This window comes from Coenobita brevimanus, chromosome 23, assembly GCF_032717465.1.
Source record: "Coenobita brevimanus isolate Jiangsu-jjx chromosome 23, ASM3271746v2, whole genome shotgun sequence".
In the NCBI taxonomy this organism is placed as follows: domain Eukaryota; kingdom Metazoa; phylum Arthropoda; class Malacostraca; order Decapoda; family Coenobitidae; genus Coenobita; species Coenobita brevimanus.
Genome location: NC_136976.1, coordinates 7,021,521 through 7,043,333, shown reverse-complemented (window position 1 = coordinate 7,043,333; position 21,813 = coordinate 7,021,521). Strand labels below are relative to the sequence as shown.

At 41.6% G+C, this 21,813-nt stretch overlaps 1 pseudogene; it reads left to right on the top strand.

Moving 5' to 3' along the window:
• Positions 1-5,298: 5,298 nt before the first annotated feature.
• LOC145393140 (5S ribosomal RNA) lies at positions 5,299-5,415 on the top strand (annotated as a pseudogene).
• The last annotated feature ends 16,398 nt before the right edge of the window (positions 5,416-21,813 follow it).

The following is a 21,813-nucleotide window of genomic DNA, read 5'->3' as shown; positions in this document are numbered from 1 at the left end:
TTCCCAGTAGGGTAAGCAGTGTTAAAAAAACTGTCAGGTTCATCAGTTGCATCTATTAGGCCCGTCTTTATGGTTATAATCCGACTGTCTACAAACGCACTGTTCCTTTCGCTTATAAGCCTGTTTACAGTCAGACTTGCGAGTCGCTCTTAGCTGAGTAAAGTCGTCTGGAGGTAGCAAGATTTTTTCTCAGGTTGACAGCGTCAATGGTGCAAGTTTTAACATTTTCAGGTTCCCATAACTCAATTTCAGCTGCATAAAATCGTCTGGCGTTAGCTGCAATAGAATACTAGGTTTGTCCTTTCCAAGAGAGGGTAAACTCCTTTAGTATGATGGCGTCTTCTTTGTAGTTTATGATTTTAATGCCAGACAAATTTATTTTCTCTTTAGAAAGGCCCTTATTAGCCCAAGGAAAACCTGTACCGTAGGTGCAGTCCTGCCGCTCACGCGTCTGAACAAGTATTTAAACACCACCTGTGCTCCCCGTCTTTCGCACTCCCAGTCTGGTGATCCACCTGCCCAACTTTTGCTCACAGACTCTTATCAGGCCTCCGATTAATTGCTTCTCTCTCTCTCTCTCTCTCTCTCTCTCTCTCTCTCTCATTCCTACGTCTCATGTTCCCTCACTATTTGTTTTCTTTTGTCACACATTCTCATTTAGTCTTTCAGTCTGAGTACGTTATTTTCATGTTATTCTTGCTGCTCTCACAATATTGTTCAGGGCAGAAATTTCATCGGGGATGAGATGTAAGCAACCTTCTTTAACTCCTTTACTACCAAGACGATATCCTTAAGAAACAACTTCTTTCGTTGAAGCAGGATAAAAATACGTCATTGTCCTGATGGTCTTAATCCCCCATAGTTAAAAACGGTAACAGCCATGCCCAGTGTATTCCACTCGAGGTACAGGGTCTCGAGGCTGGACTGTTGTAGTCCAGCACACTGGTGGGTAGATGACCAGCCAACTCTCTGTGGTGGCGGTGTAGCGGTAGGTGGTGCGATCGTCATCCACTTACTTTATGTTGTGCTGCCAACTTCTTCCTTCATCTTTATTATTCTGTGTCTGTATCCGTCCTCTCTTCATGTCTCTCCCTTTTTTTCCTGTAACTTTACTTCTTTCCACTTCAGGTGGCTCTACACTGAGTGACAAAACTAATAGTTTCCTTTAACTGGGGAAACCGTTAACAATGCTGGATGGTAACCCTATAACCGGGTCACGGGTTAAGTGGACCTACTATGGTGTCCCTGTAAACTGGGTGGAGACGCAAATCCAGCATCCACCAAGGAACCAAACCTCCACACTTTTCCTCGCGGAACGTTATTGCGAGCCTCAGTCTGCTGAAAAGGAACATTAATTCAGTGCAGGGGACGGCCCTGCAGTGGTGATTCCATGTCTATGGTTGATGGGGCTGCTTGGCAAGTCAGACTGGGGATGATGAAAAACAACAAGAATAACTCCCTTTGGTGGCATTACACAATCGACGAAAAAACTTTAGTCACCTTGGTGATTAAACCTGTGCAAGTCCGTCACTCCGACTGGGTATTCCAATTACAGCACCACGATACTTCAGTACAGATGGATTTTATAATTAATATAAATAAATAGAAAAATATAAATCCTGATCTGGAATATCCTCGTCTTCGAGATCGAACTTAAGAAAGGCTGTGTCAACGACTGAGGCGCTCCAACCATTAGACCACTGTACTGATAAAAGAATATAAGTGCTGAACTGAAATTAATATACTCTCACTTTCTTTCCCAGCCGGGTCGTCACAGTAAGTCACGTGGCAGCCATCAAGAATTTCTTGATCGCCCACCAAGCACTGGTGATCACGGGTGAAGACGTGATCACTCGGGACACGACTTAGGGCCTCGCAAGTCTGTGATAAATGGGAACTGGGCTGAGGTTCTCGCGACCGCCACTCTGGCAGGGAAACCCCCAGGTCGATGGTGAACCATTTTCGATGATTAATACTTGCTTGCCTGACTGTGTTGTCATTTTTCGCTGATTGTAATTGTGCTGCCGTCATCAGTGTTCTCTGCTGGAACTTCAGAATCCTCAACTCCCTGCGGTCGCAGATGCCTGCTGTGTAGTGAAAAACGATCTATTATCCATCCTTCCTATACCCAGTCTATCTTCTATCAAGCTGCCTCTCTCTCTCTCTCTCTCTCTCTCTCTCTCTCTCCAGTATATATATATATATAGTAAAAAGCATATGAAAGAGAGAGGGAGAGAGGAGAGAATGACTACGCAATGTTGCCAGTCAGTGAGAAGAGTTCGTCTGGCTTCGTGAGAGATCATGAAAGTTTTGGATCTCGTCGCCAAAATTTTTGCGCCTGCAAAAAGCATTTGATCCCTGGGGCTAAAATTGGAATGATTCCGGTAAGTCCTTCAGCCCTGGCAACACACCCAGTAATGGCGGCCTGAGTGCGACAAATGAACCCGCGGCAAAGGTTTGTGGCATGAGAGGAGAGCGGGAAGGAAAGGGGGACTGAAGAAAAGGCCGAGGGAGAAGGAAAAAGTATTGGGACGAAAATGTTCAGTGAGGAGGAAGGAGACTACTGTGAGGAAGGAAAAATCAGAGCGAAACGGAGGATGAAACGCTGTGATGGGAAGAGCTCAACGCATGAGACGAGGGAACTGGCAGGCAATAAAGAAATGCGAAGGAAAGAGTTGGACAGGATGAAGGAGTAGTTCTGATTAAAAATGGAAATGCTCGGAGGCCACGGGGGGGGGGGGCTGTGAAAGAAAGAGAATCAGAAAGAACGATGACTAAGGTTAATTCAAAGAGCTCAGGACACGAGACTGTAGAACTGACAGGAAATAAGAGGTGCGAAGAAAAAATTATGTAAGGATAAAAGAAGAACAGTGATGAAGAGGAGTTGAAGAAGAGGGGAGCTGACCGTGAAGGAGGGAAAGTTAGGGAGTCAGATGAAGCAGCGTGAAGAATAAAAAAAGCACGGGACATGAGACTGTTCAACTGGTACAAAAATATAAAGAAAAGAGTGTGAAAGAGCAGTAAAAAGAATCGTAAAAAGAAGGAAGTTGAATGGAAGGGAGAAAGGTGATTGTGAAGAAGGAAGGTCAGAGAAAGTATGAAAGATGAAGCAGTTGAAGAAGTGCTCTGGACACGAGACTTTTTAATTGACAAGAAATGGGAGGTACGGAAAGAAAGAACTTTAAAACGACGAAAGAAATGGCCATGATAAAAAAAAATAACAGAAAAATATCAGGTGAGTGGGAGAAAGAGCTGCAAATATGGTTGTCAGAGGGTAAGGGTGAAGCTATTGGTCTTGTCATTGATTATATAGTAGTCGTCGAGCTGTAGGTAATAGTGAGTAGATATGTGAGGAAACAACTTCAGTTCACTTGTAGTCGATGGCAGGAGAAGCTAAAGATGGATACTGGGTCTTGATTGTAGTTTTATTGTCTTCAAAGGGAAAGCTCAAGTTGAACAATGCGTGTATTACACAAGAACGTTTATATTCTAGCTAACTTCTCGCTAGACCCCAGTTCTAGCTGTCTCTCTTGACAACCTCTCGTCCCTGTCGCTCGCTTCCTTCTACCTGTCTAATTCCTCCCTTCCTGTATAGGAGGGCTTGTGTCACGTGTACTGTACATGTGGCGATTGTCCTAGAAGCTTTTGTGTGAGTGTGTGTGTGTGTGTGTGTGTGTGTGTATGGTCACGAGACCCTGCTTGTGGGTTGTTGTGTTGTGTGAGACATTCCAGAGAGGTGCCACGTCATTTCCTTTCCCACGGCTAGCTTGACTTTCATTACATTCACACTTTAAACTACCTGTCTATTATGCATTGTATTATGATAATGTAGATTCCTAACAAAACGGGTGAAGAGAAAGCGCTCCGGACATAAGACTCTCCAGTTGACATGGAATAAGAATTATGAGGAAAAGAGTTTGAAAGAATAAAAGGAATATTTATTGATTAGACAGTGTGAAGAGAGCGCTGGATGCGAGAGGGATGTCTGTTGAGCAAGGAAGAGTGGCTGTGCGTGACAGAAATAAATGGAGAGAAATTGTGAATGAATAAGTGATGACGCAGCCCTGAGGGGATATTCTCCCGCATTTGGTCTGATCAGCTAGTCAGGTCAGGTGCGGGTAAGGGGATGGGTCTGTTATGATGTGGCAGGGGTAAACCAGTTCTGCTGTCGGGCCCTGCTGTGGATGTCACTGATTGCATTGCGCAGTTGACCCTTGTGCGGTGTGATGCGGTGAGGATCTGTCCGTTCTCCCCTTTGGGGCTAAGATGCGAATAAATATGTTTGAATGGATGAGTAAATGGAGAGTTAGTCGTCCTGTCTCGGCTACCTCCCTTTCCTTGGGGGAAGCAGCCTAGGTATATAGATAGAGATAGATAGATAGATAGAAAGCTGAATGAGGTGTACGAGTGGACAGGCGATTGTCAAGGAGGAATATTCAACCATGGTATGAAATATTGATCAAGTGAAGATGAAGTGCTCAGGACCTGAAGTAGAGCAATTGACAGGGAATAAGAGCTACGAAGAAAAGACTGAAAGATTGCAAGAGGAGGCGTGACGAGAAGGAAATGGGGCAGGGTGTGAATTGGAAGCAGTGTGCTGGGGTGTAATGTGATGAACGGCCTAATGGATGTGGTGATCAAGGAATGGGGTTCAGTGAAAACGATGAGAACTGGGATCGTACTCGAGGCTGAATAGTATGTTTCCTAACATCTTTCACAGGGATTCATTAGACCATTTTTTTATTCTGTTATTTACATATTTCTAGTACCGAGATATTCTGCGTCAGAACCATACAGGAAAATAAAAAGTCATTAAATGTTAATTAAATTGCTGAAAAATGCGAGTGACAACATAATATTTGGGATGCGTACAATCTGTGAATATATATATATATATATATATATATATATATATATATATGTAAATTATATATATATATCTATATATCTATATCTATATCTATCTATCTATCTATCTATATATATATATATATATATATATATATATATATATATATATATATACCTTCAATTTAATGACTTTTTAAAATCAACCAGACGATGTGCTGAGTTTAGGAAATAAATGCCATGTACTGATTGGGATTAATAACAGACTATGAATGCCATGTTCGAAAAGTAGGCCTATATCCAAAAGTGAATAAAACCGTCAGGGATACAAGAGTGGAGTGACTGGTTTGGGGGAATTCCATCTACTACCCCCCTACCCCTCCTTATATACCCTGATTTTGAGTGCCACACATCGTTATAGTCATTGGTGTAATAAGTTTAATTTCCTCAGCACAATAATACCACGTTGAGTACACCGCTTCCCGTTCGATCAGCGAAGTTAAGCAACGTTGGGTCTGGTTAGTACTTGGATGGGTGACCGCCTGGGAACACCAGATGCTGTTGGCATCCCTACGTGTCAAGTGGGGTTGGTGGAGGATTAGTGCCCCTCCCTGTAAAACAATTAACTCTAAGCCCTTGGCCACCCCGTCTGGGATACATGGCGTCTGGCAATGAATGAATGAAAAACAATAACATTATTTACGTCGTTCTTGCTGCCGTCAGACGATGTATATTATGCTTAGCTGGGCCTTTTTGGAGTGAAGAGGTTAGATGCCGTATAAAGATCACCGTTACCTCCACTAATAGAAGTCTTTTAAATGGATTAAGCTGTCTGGAGGTAGAAAGAAGAGAATAATAAGCACATCAATAATAATTAAAGGGGCAAATTTTAAGAGTAAGACACGTATTCTGGTCGGCTAAGGAAGTTCCCTGACATCTTCATTACCAACTTATTTCTGGATTTTGCACGTTACTGTTCTTTTTTTATGTTATCAGCAAGTTATATCGATGTTAGAATGCAGTAAAAAACAATAAAGGGAAAACTAATAGTTTGCTATGGCAAATAAACAGCGGAGGAAAAAGTGCCAGGGAGCCTCCTTCACAGACGAGAATACCGACTTGCGTATACTGAAGGCGTGGATTAGGATAAAAATTGTACAGATAAATATATTTATGCAGCACCACACTTAATGAAATGTAACAGAAAAGAAAAAGAAGAGGCTATCTTCATACACCTGCAGCGAAACTATTACAGGCAATTTTTAAAAGTTTCTGTTTGAAACCCTCAGAATGGGAAATTCATTTATTATAATGCCTTCTTATGGGCGAAATTGAAAATTGCTTAATAATCAGTTGATGCATCAGCTGATGCATCAACTGACATGTCAAATGAACTCAAACATTCAAGCTGAGTAATTTTGTATTTCACAAGAAAGTTGCGACAATACCGCCTTATAGACGAAGTTGAAAATCACCTAATAATCAGCTGATGCGTCGGCTGACGCAGCAGCAAACATGTTAAACCAACTCAAAATTTGAAGCAGAGCAAATCTTTATTTCATAAGAAAATCCCTCATAGCCCTCCATGAGCAGTTACTTAAACTTTACTTGAAGGAGAGAAAATAAAAATCCCCATGGTGTACCACTTGCAGACCCACCAGCCTCTCCGCAGGTAAAAATTAGTATCTTTGACAACAACATAATGGCATTTCGTCCCCAAGATTCTTATTTTCGCTGACTGCTTTCGGTCTGTCTGTCTGTCTGTCTGTCTGTCTCTCTCTCTCTCTCTCTCTCTCTCTCTCTCTCTCTCTCTCTCTCTCTCCTCTTCTCTTCTCTTCTCTTCTCTTCTCATTTCCTCACTTCTTTTCACTTCTCTTTTGTCGCTGTCGTCCTAATCTTTGTTCTTTTAGAACCTGATTATATTCCTACCTTATTACAGCGGGCACGCAGCACCCGTATAGCTACACAATCAAACGCATTTTCTGTTTAGACCTAATCCAGGTGTTAACTTGTACTCCCAGTCTTTCAGGTACACATCTGGTCAACTGTAGAGCTGTCGTCCATATTTTGTCTTTCCCACTCCTTATATCCTCCAGTCTGTTAATCACAGGTATTTTGGAGTGAGCGGACCCTGATGTTGGTTTTCTTGTGTTCAGCCAACTTTGGAACGGACCAGTTTTGCAGGCTTTAGTTTAAACCTATGGTATTTTCTTAGCTGCCTAAAAAATAAATGGGTTGGACATGATTTTTTTTTCATAGTTTGATAAATTGCTGCGCGGTAATAGAAAGGAAAACAGGCTGGTCTCACTACAGTATCTTTCCTGCTGTGGAGGCCTGGGTAACAGTCGTATTTATTGTCCCTGTCTATCATCCAATACTTTATTATCCCGCAGAGAGAGAGAGAGAGAGAGAGAGAGACTGATGCATTTCTGAATGAGTTTTATGATTAAGATAAAAGAAAAATCTTGATTTCCAGATGGCCCGTTCTTATTATCCAGAACGCCAGTATTTATCCTTATCCGCAATATGCGTCCTTTACTCAACCGCTTTTGCTTTGCATGTTATACTCGTATTTGGGTATTTTATTCAGGGTAAGACTAGAAGCTTTTGTTCATAGGAGATAGCTACGTCAGTCAGCGGTATTATAAACTATCATGAAAAAAATATTTTCTGTATTTGACATGGCTTAGAATTTCATTTAAGCCAACATCAGACTATTTAATTAAAATGAAAGAATCCCTACCAGTCAAAGGATAAATAATTTAGCAAAGAAAAAGCGTAATTTTTCTTTTGTCTACGTCTATATTAATGCAGCAAATGTCACCCTTCATCGTACATCACCGAGAATGTATACAGTAGACTGGGTGCACGGAAGAGAAACTTTTTCCACTGTCACTGGCTGGCGTCCTACATTTACATTCCAGTCGCAAACCCTCCATTGTCTCCATGTCTCCTTCCTCAGTGTTAGTTCCTTTTACCTCTCTCAGCCTCTCAGTCGTCCATGCTCACCGTTTCTCTTTCATTTCTTCTCTAAGCACGTATACTGTCCCACTTTCATTGTGCTCTTACTTTATTTCCGTTTTTCCGTATTCTTACTATCCCTTAACTCCACCTTCTCCTTGACATTTGCTCCCACATTTATATACACCTTACCCTACCTCCACACTCTATGACCCACACCATTTTGAGTACATAGATTCCCTAGGTGAATAATTTTTGTTTCTGGTTTTCATCCATCCATCCATCATCCAATCCTATGTCGCCCCATGAGGAGCGTAGGAGTCCGGGGCTAGGCAAGTTCGTCCTGACTTTAAGATGAGAGTGACCAGCTTTACACATCTCTGAGTGGCTATTACGTGAGCAATAAACCCCAATCAACCTTTGGGAATAAACCTTCACCGGCTTAATCCGATTGGAACGCCGTAATTACCCACTAAACCACCAGGCGCCAAAATTTGGTTATATGGTTACCACCCTGCGTAGTAGATGGTTTCCTGGTGTACAGGAAACCATTTGGCTTGTCACTCAGTGTAGAGTCACCCACAGGCACAAGGAAGAGGAAAAACTGAAGGAAAGAAAGACAGAAGAGGAAGTGTAAAGTCAACCGTAGGCAGAAGGACGAGGAAAGAATGAAGGAAAGAGAGACAGGAGAGGATGGAAGGAAAGAAGGATGAAGGAGAGGAAAGGGCAGACACCCGAGGGCAGCACTAAAGCGAGTGATTAGATGGTTTTAACTGGTTGAATCCCATGAGGTATTGGGGCAGTTCATTTCTGTTTCCTCCAAACTATTTCTTCACCTTAGGAGACGCCTCGCGTAATAACCATATTTCCACTTCTCCATTACTAAGGTGGTCTTTTTTCCTTAATAAAATTGCCTGCTAACAGCAAGAATAAATTACAACTGCCACTCTGAACTGAAAGTGTTAAAAGGCAAAGGAAATGTTGAATGGCACTACCAATGTATAACATCTACAATCACAATATAAATAGGAAATTAATAATCCAGACAACTCAATCAAATCCACACTAATAGATACGACACTGATGCATATTATTTATACTCTCCAGCACCGATGAGAAAATTGCACGTGTTGACCTTGTGCACCCTAGGCGAACCAGCTGTGACATCCGCCCTCGAGCCAAACCTCCAAATATTTCCCTGTACCTTGCCATGCAAAGAACCCGGGTCCACCCCTTGATGAAGTGTGTTCTCCACAAGGGGATGCCGGATTCCTCCACAGTATACTGTACGTATTGTACTGTATCTGCGGGATAACCCGAGATAGAAGCAGTTCCTTGCCAGTGATCGACGGGAATGCTCGACCGGACAGACTGGGGTTAAGCAAAAACAACATATTAGTCTCCGTCTCACGCTTGGCATCAAACAGCCACACATCCGGCCACCCCTAAGAAAATGGTAGCGTTCAATTCACACACACACACACACACACACACACACACACACACACACACACACACACACACACACACACACACACACACACACACACCTCATTATACACATAGTTGGGCCGGCCATGTAAAGTCACCTGGATAACTTTGACCATCCCAGCCGCCATACAATGACCGCACACCGCACACTGGAATAGCAGGCGGGAGGGGGAGGGGAGGGAAAAAAAAAAACAGTAGAGAGGCAGAGAAGGGAGGAGGAAATTAAGATAGACCATTAGTATTGTGGAGAGAAGAGATGAAGAAACTGAGTGAATGGAGGAAGAGAGAGAGAGAGAAAGAGAGATGCAGAAAGATAATGATGAACCTGAGAATAGTGTTTTGGGTGTCATGGAAAGGGGAGGTGAGGAGATAAAATGGGTAAATGGAGAAAGACAGAGGTACAGAGAAATTGACGAAATTGAAAGAGGGTTATGAGCAGTGTGGATAGAGGTGAAGAAGCATAGATGAAAAGAGTGAAAGGTAAAGAGGAAAAGGGTAGGATAGACAGAGAAACAGTAGTAGGGAATGGGAGAAAAGGAAAGTTTTGAGGCACGTGATACTGCACCATTAGAGAGGAAAGGTGTGATGAGAAAACAGAATCCAAAAGTCAGAAAGAGGAAAATGATAGTGAAAAATGGAATAAAAAGGCAAAGGGGAAAGACGGACAAACACAAATGGAGAAGGACAGAAAGAAAGGGGAAATTTTGAGGTACATGATTTAAAGTCAGTGGAGAGGGAAAAAATATGCCATGAGGAAGCACAATAGGATATGAGAAGAGGGCAGAAGGAGAATATTTTACAAGTCTGATTTTTGTTCCGAGAGAGAAGTTGGGAGAAAAGAAGTGGGTGCGGAAAGAAATGGGAAAGATTGAGAATGCGATTTAAGGTGAATGGAGATGAACGGTGCAATGAGAAAATGGAGAAGGAAGGGGGGGGGGGGAAAGAAGTGCAGTGAGTCAATGGGTCGCATACATGAAGAGCGAAAAACGATATGGAAAAAGTAAGCAAAGAAGGATAACTGTTGATTTTGAGACACTGTATTTAAGGCTAATAGAGATAAACTGCGAGTTGAAAAAACAAAAACATGAGGAAATGATAGAGATTTTGCTGTTGTGGTCAGGACTGAAGGTGAAGATGTGAAAGAACTAACTATTTTTTGGCAAGAAAAACCAAAGAAAAGGAAAGCAGGAAGAAAGGAGCGAAATAAAGTTAAGAAAATGAGGAGCAAGGTAAAAGACAAAACGTAAAGAGAGTGAACATGATGTAGGAAGGGAAAGATGAGAGGTTTAAAGAAAGAAGTGAGGAAGGAAAGGAAAAAGGAAGTTTTGAGATACTTGATATACGAGCAAAGGAGAGGAATGCCGGGGTGAGAAAACGGAGTAGCAAATGAAATATGGATTCGAGTGTTATACAAAAAGGAGAAGGACAAGAGGAGAAGATAGCATATGATAAATAGGGTTAAAAATAGCCTAACTTCACCACTCACCGCTGGACAGGATTCCGAAGCTAAAAGATATCGTCTAGAGGTACCTATAGTTTAAGAAAATAATGTAATCTGCGGGGTTAGACAGTCCTCACCAGTGTATGTTGTGTTCGATCTTATGTCCAAAATCTTCCACCAGCTGGAGTAGAACATGAAAACACTACAGTAAAAACGACGAAAATGATTGCTTGAGCTCGAATCGTGTACGTACCACTGTGTTTCATCGATTTCTGCAAACCGAGTTCCATACCTGTGAAGGCTGTTAACCAAATTTTAAGTTTAGCCTTTGTGAAACCCTTGACTTATTCTTACCAGGGCAGTATCATCTGGCGTCTGCTGGAATGGAATACTAGGCCTCTTCCGATGATGATAGGGTTAATGACACCAGTATTAACTCACCAGGTTCCCATATTTATTAGTAGATGAGTAAAATCGTCTTGTGTCAGAGTAAATAAATAGTTAGGTTGTCTCGATCATAAGAGGGTTAAACAATTTTCCGCATTTGTTAACTGCTATCAAGAAACTGATACCTCCTTCGAATACTTTTTACTTTATTATCCACTTTAGTTAGCCAGTGATAGGCAAATTAGCCTCCTCAGCGAAAACAGGTATACAAAAATTATCTTTTCATATACTAACATTTTCATGATCGAGACGCCCCAAGAAAGGTCTTCCAGTTAGCACCAGGCGATTTGATTCAGTTTAGAGTGCGTCATAGGTACGTGAAAGCGTTAAGATCAAAATCGTTTGTAAATATAAAACGAGACAATAGAGAGTGGGCCGAATCCATCATACCACCTCCCTCTCTCCCCTTCATTAAGTATCTCATCCCCTCCCTCTCTCTTCCCTTTCTATCTCCTCCCCTACATCTTCCCCCCCTTCCTACGTCTTCCCTTGTCACCCCTCTCACCCTTTGCCCCTTCCCCCTCCCCCCGTTCCACCTCGTCCTCTTTCTCGGGCCAGTCCAATTATCATCACAAGATCGATTCCCCCAGACTCCAGTTTCATCATCAGAGCCTCACGCCTTTAATGTCCCTCTCATAAATCTTGCCATACCGCCATGGATGCATCTCTGTCTGTCTGTCTGTCTGTCTGTCTGTCTGTCTGTCTGTCTCTCTCTCTCTCTCTCTCATTGTCTTCTTCCAGGCATAAATTTACCCTCTTTTTTCGACGTGGCATTCTTTCTCGGTGACAGCTTCCCACTTATTCTGTCCCCACCACCTCCTCCTCAGCTCCTTCAATATGGTTACGTCTTTTATGTTATTGGTGCTTCCAGAAAACTGTATTTTGTTTAGCTCAGGAAAGGTTGTTTGCTCTGGACAGGTCAAATATACAGTTGCTTGCATTATATACGTCACCGTACTATTCTAAAACCGTTGACATCTTTTACATACTTTTTTTTTTCGACTCTTTCTACCTCCACACGATTTTACTCTGCTTACGAAAAGTTTGTCGAACTGATTGTGTTCATTATGCCTTCACCGTAAGAGGTATTAAAAACGACGAGTAAAATCTGCCGCTGGTGCCAAAAATAAACTTAAAAAGACATCCTCACATCGAAATGTTAACCCCTTTAAGCTCGAATGGCTCAATCTTATCTGCCTGACGTTAGCTGGAAAAGAATACTTGAGCTGTTCTGGCAACGTAAGGGGTAGTGGTGATATTAGTAGCTCTTTCAGCCTCATGTGACTCTCAGATGAATAAAACCGTCTAGTCTTGTTGGAATATAATGCTAGAGTTGTTCTGATATGAATAGGTTGATGGTGACAGCATTTCTTCTTTAAGCCTCCTCTCCCAGACTATCAGCTAAATAAAATAATCTGGCTTTAACTCTTTAACTGAAATAGAATAAAGTGCAAGAGTTGTCCCTACCCTGAGAAAGTTGATAATTACCCCCATTAACCGGATCTCGGACTGACCATATTTTTCGTGAATCGTGACGTCTCTGTCTGTCTGTCTCTCTGTCTGTCTTTCTCTCTCTCTGTCTCTGTCTCTCTGTCTCTCTCTCTCTCTCTCTCTCTCTCTGACCCAGTTCTATGTCTTTCTGTTCCTGTCTCCTGTCCCATGTCTCTCTGTCTGTCTCTTACCTCCCTCTCTCCTCTCTCTTCCCTAGATTTGCGTCATTGTCTTGTGAGGGGAAATGTCTGATGAGGTCTGGGGTCAGTGGAGAAATGAAATTATAGGACACACAGGAAGGAGATAAAAGGAGAAAATCGATGAGGATGAAGATGAGGGGATGAGGATGAAGATGAGGAGGATGAGGATGAATATGATAAGGAATTAAAGCTGAGGAAGCAGAATAAGAAGGAAGGTAGAGAAGATGGAGGAGTGGGTAAGAAGGAGAGTATGATGCTGGAGGGAAGCGAGAAAAAATAAAAAGGAAAGGGAGGTAATGTGGAAAAAAAGAAACACACACACACACACACACACACACACACACACACACACACACACACACACACACACACACACACACACACACACACACACACACACACGCGCGCGCGCGCAATCAATATATGAAAGTGAAAAACAACTCATACCTCACATGTGTCTCTTTCATGGTGCTTTAAGTCGATTTCATAGTGGAGCATGTCAGTAGAGGCCTTCTGTACATTCCCTTGGAAACCTGGGATTCCAAGGGGTTTTTATGGTCTTATGAGTAAATATATAGCTAAAAACAAAATTTATGAAATGCTGAAGTATGGGGGAGAGATAGTAGCAGAATGGATGTGGAAAATTTGCAGATTGGCCTGGGAGGAAGGTAGAGTCCCGGAGGATTGGAAGTCAGGTATAATTATCCCCTTGTACAAAGAAAAAGGGGAAAAAGAAGTGTGTGGTAATCATAGGGGCGTCTGTCTTCTTAGTATAATAGGAAAGGTGTATGGTAGGATACTTACTGACAGAGTTAGAGAAAGAACAGAGGAATTAGTTGGAGAAGAACAGGGAGGCTTTAGGAAGGGAAGAGGTTGTGTAGATCAGATATTCATTCTTAGATCTTTAGTGGAAAAGTTTCTAGAGAAGGGAAAGAAATTGTATGTGGCTTTCATGGATTTTGAGAAAGCATATGACAGGGTGGATAGACAAGGATTGTGGAAAGTATTAAGAATATATGAAGTAGATGGGAAGTTGTTGAATGCTGTGAAGAGTATGTATGATGGTGCTGATGCTGCAGTGCGTGTGGATGGCGAACTGAGTGAATTTTTCTCTTTGAAGGTTGGGTTGAAACAGAGATGTGTCATGTCTCCATGGTTGTTCAATCTGTACATGGATTGGGTAATAAAAGAGGTATAAGGTAGGGTAGTGGATGTTGGAGTGGCCCTGGTGAGAGAGGGTAGTGTTTGGAAACTCCCTGTACTGTTGTTTGCAGATGATACTGTGTTGTTGAGTGACGACGAAGGAGAGCTGCAAGGCTTGGTGGATGAGTTTGGGAGAGTGTGTAAGAAACGGAATCTAAAGGTGAATGTAGGGAAGAGTAAAGTGATGGTCTTTGAGAGAGGTGAAGTCAGTGAATGTACAGCGAGGTTGGATGGTGAGGAATTGGAAAATGTGAGTACGTTTAAGTACTTGGGTAGTGTGATGACTAAGGATGGAGGTATGGAGGGTGAAGTGCTTGAAAGGGTACTTCAGGGAAGAAAGGTTGCTGGTTTCTTGAAAGCAGTGATAAGAAGCAGGGAAGTGAGCGTGGAAGTGAAAAAGTTACTACATGACAGTATTGTGATACCAACTCTAACGTATGGAAGTAAAGCTTGGACGTTGCTGGAAGGACACAAGTCAAGAGAGAGAGCAGTGGAAATGAGTTATTTAAGAGGAGCCTGTGGAGTCACATGAAGAGAGAGGCTGACAAAAGAGGATATAAAGGAGCTTTGTGATGTGGATGTGGATGTGATAGGAAGCGTTAGGAGGAATACACTGAGGTGGTATGGCCATGTGGAGAGGATGGAGGGTGAAAGACTGACGAAGAGAGTGTATGTGGGTAAGTTGGAGGGGGGAAGAGGGAGGGGGAGGCCGAGAATGAGATGGAGGGATGGGGTGGAGCTAGGTCAAGAGAATTGGAGAGGTATATGAGAGAGGAGAGTGTGAGTTGGGAGCGGGGCAGTAAAATGGCGGGGGACAGGGCGACGTGGAGGCGATTTGTTTGTGGCCACCCCGAACGGGATTGAGGCGTCTGGCAATAGATAGATAGATCTACAACCTGCTGAAAGAATTTCTTCTTTATCTCACATAGTAAAAAAGTTATTAGCCTCTGAAAACCATCGCGGTCGGGCCGTGTCATGTCGGGCCACTCTTCTCATCTGAACGTAAACATCGCTTCGCTATGCTTGCTCGCATGCTCGTAATGAAGAGGAATAAGAGCAAGAGGAGAGAGGAAGATCCGATTGGAAGGAAGATAAAGCTGAGACGATGAAAGTGAGAGGATAAAAGGACTGAAGAGGACAAGAATTATGAATGAGGGACGCCGCTATAGAAATATGGAGAGCCACGATATATAGGCAGATAGGGCAGATAGATAATGAGTGGATGGATAGATAAATCTCACAGACGACTGAATGGATGGACAGAGGAAGATAGAGTATGTAGAAGTGATAGACAGATATGCAGAGGGAGATATGGCTCGTGAAGGTGACAGATAGACAAAGATATAGACGAGTTGATGGACTGAAAGAAAGAAATAGATTTAAAAGACAGGCAAATAGACAAACGAGTAGATGTAATACTTTGGAGATATATAGAACTGGAGGGGTTAGAGACAGCTACCACCAGACTCCTTCAGCACGAAAGATTCTTCCTAATCCGAATAAAATCATTTGGATGCAGAAATTAGAAAGTAAGAAACACATAATCATACCGAAAGGGTTAAGATGTATTATGTAAGTTTTGGGGAAGCCTCCCAGCCAGTGAGAAAATGAAGTCTTGAATGACTTGCATTGCTGAAAGGCTTAAACTTAATCACGTTCTTCCGCTGAGACTTCATCCTCCATGGCCTATATCCTCATGGTCCAACAAGACACCATAGCAGCTCGTCCTTGTCAGCTTATATCAGTGCCTGGCATGTAAACATATTCTAAGGTGCATTCACTTTCATTTGGCGAGTATTTTCGTTCTTATGCAGCCTATATCCTTACCTTAGTGCCAAAATAAGAGTACTACAAGGCCACATCCTCTTCTGAGCACTTCATCGTGACAAGCACAATATTTTGTGAATTATCCTTATTACATCTCAGCATTCAAGATACAGAGAAAGCAAGCTACACCTAGTTGAAGCGAGCAGAGTGTTATTGGTTGTCTAGAAATTTATGTGTATGTAAAAGGGATGTAAGTAATGTACAAGAAAGTAATAAGTGTTAACAAGAATAACAAACAACAGAGGATGAGGTGCAAGAATACATAGGCTCACCAGATCTGACCACCATATTCTCGTAAGCTTAGGAGGACTTTCGGCATTTTTCCTAAGTGGTTTGTTTTGTCAGTCATAGTTTATTGTTCTGTTTTTTTAAGTCTATTCTGATTCTGACCTACAAGAATACTCAACACATCTAATTAAAAAATAATAAGGATAAGGTGTAAGAAAGCATCCTACGCTGACAAGAATACGACCCTAACTCTCCTGCATTGTTGAAAGTATGAACAGAGTAATTCGAGCACATCCACCTGCGTTTCAGGGTCCGTGCCAATCACATGAACATTTTAGCCAATCAGCGGGACAGTCAGTCACGGCGACGTGTAACCCAAGTGACAGACAAGCAGGAGTTCCACAAAATATCTTTTCTGTGTGTCATTTACCAACAGTATCGCTCACTTGCTGTCTCGTTTCACACATCCACTTCTGCATTCAGGATGGTGCTTTGTGTCAGCGTGTATCCCTCCCATTTTTTTTTTTTATGGCCCAGCCTCCCCATTTGCATCCATTCACCTCTTGTTCTTCCTTCGATCGTTCAACCTCTTCCAAACTTTATACTTCTTACCTTCACCACTCACTTTTGCCTCCACCTCCCTTTTATTTAATTATTTATTTTTGTCTAACTTTCATTTACAGCAAAATGTCTTACTTCTCTTAGTTCTTCACATGCTCTTGCTCATTTCTGGTCTCGTCATTTGCTTATTTTTGCATTTTCTACGTCGAATTACTCTTTCTTCCGTTGCTACGTAAATCTAATTTTTTTTTATGTTTTCATCCTCCATCATCAGTTCTCTTGTTCGTCGCTCATATGTCCATTGGTGTGTTCTTGCATTTTTCTTACCTGCAGCCATTTCTTCATTCATTCCGACCCTGCTTTCATTCATAGCCAGATTTCTTTCTATTACTCTGTTACTGTTATATCTTTTTTTTTTTTTCTTAGTTCTTCCTAGCATTTGCTACACCCTTCCTACAATTCTCTTTCCTTGATGTTGCCAGAATCCAGTCATTCTTTCTTCCCCATTGACCTCGCATACGTTTATAACTTAATTTCTTGTCCTTCCGTTATCGGATTTTCCTTTACAGAGCTCTTTATGTTATTCAGTTTTTCCCTCCTGTATATTATCCTACCTCCAATTATTTACTCCATCTTTCCTTCTCTTTCTTTACTCACACCATGGCATCTTCCTGTCAGTCTATATTTCCTCCAGGTCTTTGCTCGTCACGTCATGTTTCTGAAACGTTGCAACCCCGATCCCAAGTTCGTTTGAATTTCGATAAAACAGACTTGCACAAGACGCACCTACGTGTCATACAAGCATCCCAGCTAATACTTGTACATCATTCCTTAATGAGCCAGCCTTACTCTACAGTCAGTATAGGCCGTGAGTATCATAACCGAAGTTGTGATATGAGGTGTGTGTCACAAAGCACGACAAATGGGCCTCAGGGAGCAGATTATCTTGTATATTCGCAGAGGTTGATAATAATAATAATAATAATAATAATAATAATAATAATAGATGATAATGAATAATTCGCCCTTGCCGTCCATCCTCCTGTTCATTCATAGTTTCATATTTGTTTCCTACTTCATCGATTCATGTTTGTTTCTGTTCATCGCCGGTACTCTCAGTCTAAATATCCTTCCTGCATTATTTCCTTTATTTTCCTGCACTTGAAAATGAGCTATCTGAATGCCGCAAGTTCTTTCCACTGGACTACCATCTAGTGTTCCCAATAGCATTCTTCCTTGTCATATGACTTTTGTATTTTCCATCCATTTTAGTATCATGTAACTTTCCTATTTCTGATTTTTTAAAAGTTACCCGGTACCACGACGATAGAGTGTGTGATCTCTTGTTATGGTCCTTTTTTTCATTACGGTGTTTCATTCTTTTGCGTCTTTGTTCACATTTATTTTTTGTTTTAGGGATCTTTAAACCTGGGTTTGTTTGTCGTTGTGTGTGTGTGTGTGTGTGTGTGTGTGTGTGTGTGTGTGTGTGTGTGTGTGTGTGTGTGTGTGAGAGAGAGAGAGAGAGAGAGAGAGAGAGAGAGAGAGATCCGGTTCCCATTATTACCAGCTTCTCCAAGAGCATAATGGTTACTGAATCCTAATGATGTTACGATACCATTAAAAGTGTAGGTACACATGGAATATGAGAAGGCTTTTGCTTGTGAGAGTATTAAAAACGTTTCCACTATAATGAGGCGATTATTATAAACTGGGTATAATTTCGTCAGTGAGAGATGTCTGTTAATATTGAGATCTGATGAGGTTAGTCTCTCTCTCTCTCTCTCTCTCTCTCTCTCTCTCTCTCTCTCTTTCTGGTATTCAAAGTCTTTTCTGTGCATCCTTAATTATTCACTCCAGACATCTCTCTTCATTAAACTTTTACTGTTCACATTCTCGTTGAGTTTGTTCTTCACTGGTTCATATATCCAGTCCATCACAACTCAGCGTGTCGTGGGCAGTTTTTACTAACAAGGTTTTATTGATACTGTGTGAAGTGTCACACTAAAAAAAAAAAAATGGCTAGCTGGAAATGCAAGTAAGATCTTAACAAGTGAAAATATACATGTACTGGAGTACTGTATAAGACAAATAAATAGTGTAATAAGAGATGAAGCAGTAATAGGTAATCCCTGTTGTTTTAAATAATCCAGAGGTGAAGATATTGTCTGGATATACCAAGAGTAACGTAAGTCTTAAAACGAATGAAGCGGTTAAATAATATCGGATTGTTAAATGCATCGTTCACTCTAAGAAACCTGTATTGCCACGAGAAAAATCAGGTAATTTTCATTCACATGTACTGTATCAGAAATCGAACTACGTACTATCCAGATGGCATCATACCCCTGGACAGCCATCATACGATAGTCCAGGGTTCGATCCCCGTCACAATACATGTGGGTAAACGTTAATTATATATCGTCTGACTGTACATCTCGCCTCTTACACATTCCAACCGCTTTTTCTCCTTTGCCTGTGCAATATGAAGTTACAAGAAAAGAGGCCGTAAGCAGAAGTCGGTTCCCAATCCTCCAATTTGTTTGTTGACATCATTGCTACATTCTTTTCATGCTTACACAGACAGAAAAAAAAAAAAAAAGATTTTCTGATTAGTTACATTAGTTACATAAATGTGTTGCCTCCAAAATATTTTTTTATCAGTACCTTTCTCAATTATTGCAGCAGCATACCGTACAAATTGCAATGCCCTGGTCCGCCCACTGTTTAGTAAATTTCTTCATAATTATAATTCCACTTTTCTGACACTCCTTCATACTTTTATATTTTGCCGTAGCTAACCCGGTTCTCCAAACATAAGTAATTGAGCCATGCTGTGCATTATTTTTTTAAAATAATACTCATACCTACATTTTCTCTTGTTAAGGGGTTTGGGAGAGGCATTTGCGATGTTGACATTATGTCTCAGGATGTAAAACTTTGCTATCTTTTACCTAGCAATATACAGTATATAATAAGGGATGGGGGGACTCACTTCCGATATAAGGATACATTCTCTAAGCATAAAATGTTCACTAATTTACATGACAGCTCTTCATTTGGTAATTCATAATCTCTCTTTTGCTAAAGGAGTGAGGGATGCGGGGGCGGGGAGAATCTTGGAATAACTGCCTCTGCATTCTTATCATGGCGTCACGATTCATGGGCATAAATATAATTTCTCTTGGCATATATTGTTGGATATATTACTTCGTGCACTTTCAGGTAATACATACATATCTTCTCTCTCTTTATATAAGGTGTGGGGGATGCCGTCACAATGTAAATGTGTTCTCCTATCATGGGCCGTTGTATTTTATTTCATGATCTTTTTCCTAGTAATGCCTAACGTCTCTCTTTTGCATAGAGGCTGGGGGAAGGGGAAGGGGAGAGGGGAGAACACTACATCTATTTTCCTATTCTGGCGTCTCGATCCAAAGGTATAAGTGCCGGGTTCTGGGGGCAGAAGTCTCCGGTAATCCTCCCAGTCACTCCAACTCCTCAGAACTCCAGACCACTTTTGTCCGACTTAGTGGATGAGCTGGGTGGTGGGGAGGGGTGAGGTGGACTGAAGAGGTCACTGAAAGGAGGTGGTAAGTTTGCTGGGGACGGCGGAAGGGGGAAGGGGGCTGAGAGGGGGGTGGTCTTAGAGAAGGGGTTGATGCTCTTTTGGTTGGGGAGAAGAGGAGATGTAGAGGAGGGGAAAATGGAGAGAGGTGATCGAACATGGGGGAGAGGGGAGATGATGAGCTTCCTATGGATGGGGAAATGATGATGAGGTATGAAGGGAAGTGGGAAATTCTGGAGGGGGTGAAACTTCAATGAGTGGGAAAATTGGGAGGGTAGGGAAGGGAAACGGGGAGGGGAGAAGAGGGAAGAGGGGAAGGGAAGGAAAGGGGTCATAGAAAGGAGGTTGACTAAAGCCTCTGAGAGTGAAGAAAAACAGAGTAGAATTGTGCAGGGGGTTGATGCACCTCTCTGCGACAGGATGGAGAGATGGAGTGGAGAGGAAGGAGGTTGAGGGGACGGAAGAGGAGGGGGATGTCTGGTGCTTTTGCTTCCCTGCCGGGCTCAATGGAAGGTCGAGGTTGCCGTAACTATCTTCATTTCTTTTCCTTTCACCCGTCTTTCTCTCCTTTCTTCTCCTGTTTTTTGTTTTCGTCCTTCTTGATTTTTTTTTCCTTTCCAGATTATTGTTATCTCTTACTTTCATCCATTTTCTTCCTCTCGATGATGATGACGACGACGGTGATGATGATGATGATGATGATGATGATCATGATCATGATAATGATAATGATGAATTTTCTTCTTCTTTCTGTTCATATTTTTATAAGTTTTCAATTTTTGGTCCTTCCCTTTTTCATATCAATCTTCCTTTTCATCGAATTTTCTTCATTTCCGAACGTTTTTTACTGTTCTTTTTTGTCTTCTTTGTTTTTTTCTTATACTCTTTCATTACTATTATTGTTTTTCTCTTCATCCAGTCGTTCTTCTTTTTTTTCTTTCTCTTGCTATGCATTTATTCACTAAAAGTACCTCGTTTCTCCATTCCGCTTCAGCTTTCTTTTCTTTCTATTGTTTCTTTTAGATCTGCCCTTTTTTTCTGCCTCCTCCTTTCGCTCATTTTTTTTTTTCCTCACTGTTAATGTTCTTATGTCCTTCCCTGCCCACCACTTTCAAAGATAACAAAGGAACGAAAAAAAAAAAAAACTAAATGGATCGGCGGCTAAGAGCAGATATGCATAATATCTTACTAGAAAAATAAAAATGCTGTCACACTGCCACAAATCAAATGTGCTCTTATTTTTTTTTTCTATTCTTTCTTGTTTCACCCTTTGACGCTGAGGATGGTTCATCTCTCTCTCTCTCTCTCTCTCTCTCTCTCTCTCTCTCTCTCTCTCTCTCTCTCCGGTGATAAAAATTGAAGTCCATACTAACTGAAGAAGAAGAAGGAGGAAGAGGAGGAGGACAAGGAGGAGACTTAGGATTAATACCCATCTAAAAATCCAAGGGTGGTACTATGCTGTGTATGCAAGGACGTTCTCATTTACTGTACAGTATATACGTATTCACAACTGTCTCAGCCAGCAATTTTCTCTACTTATTATGGTGAAA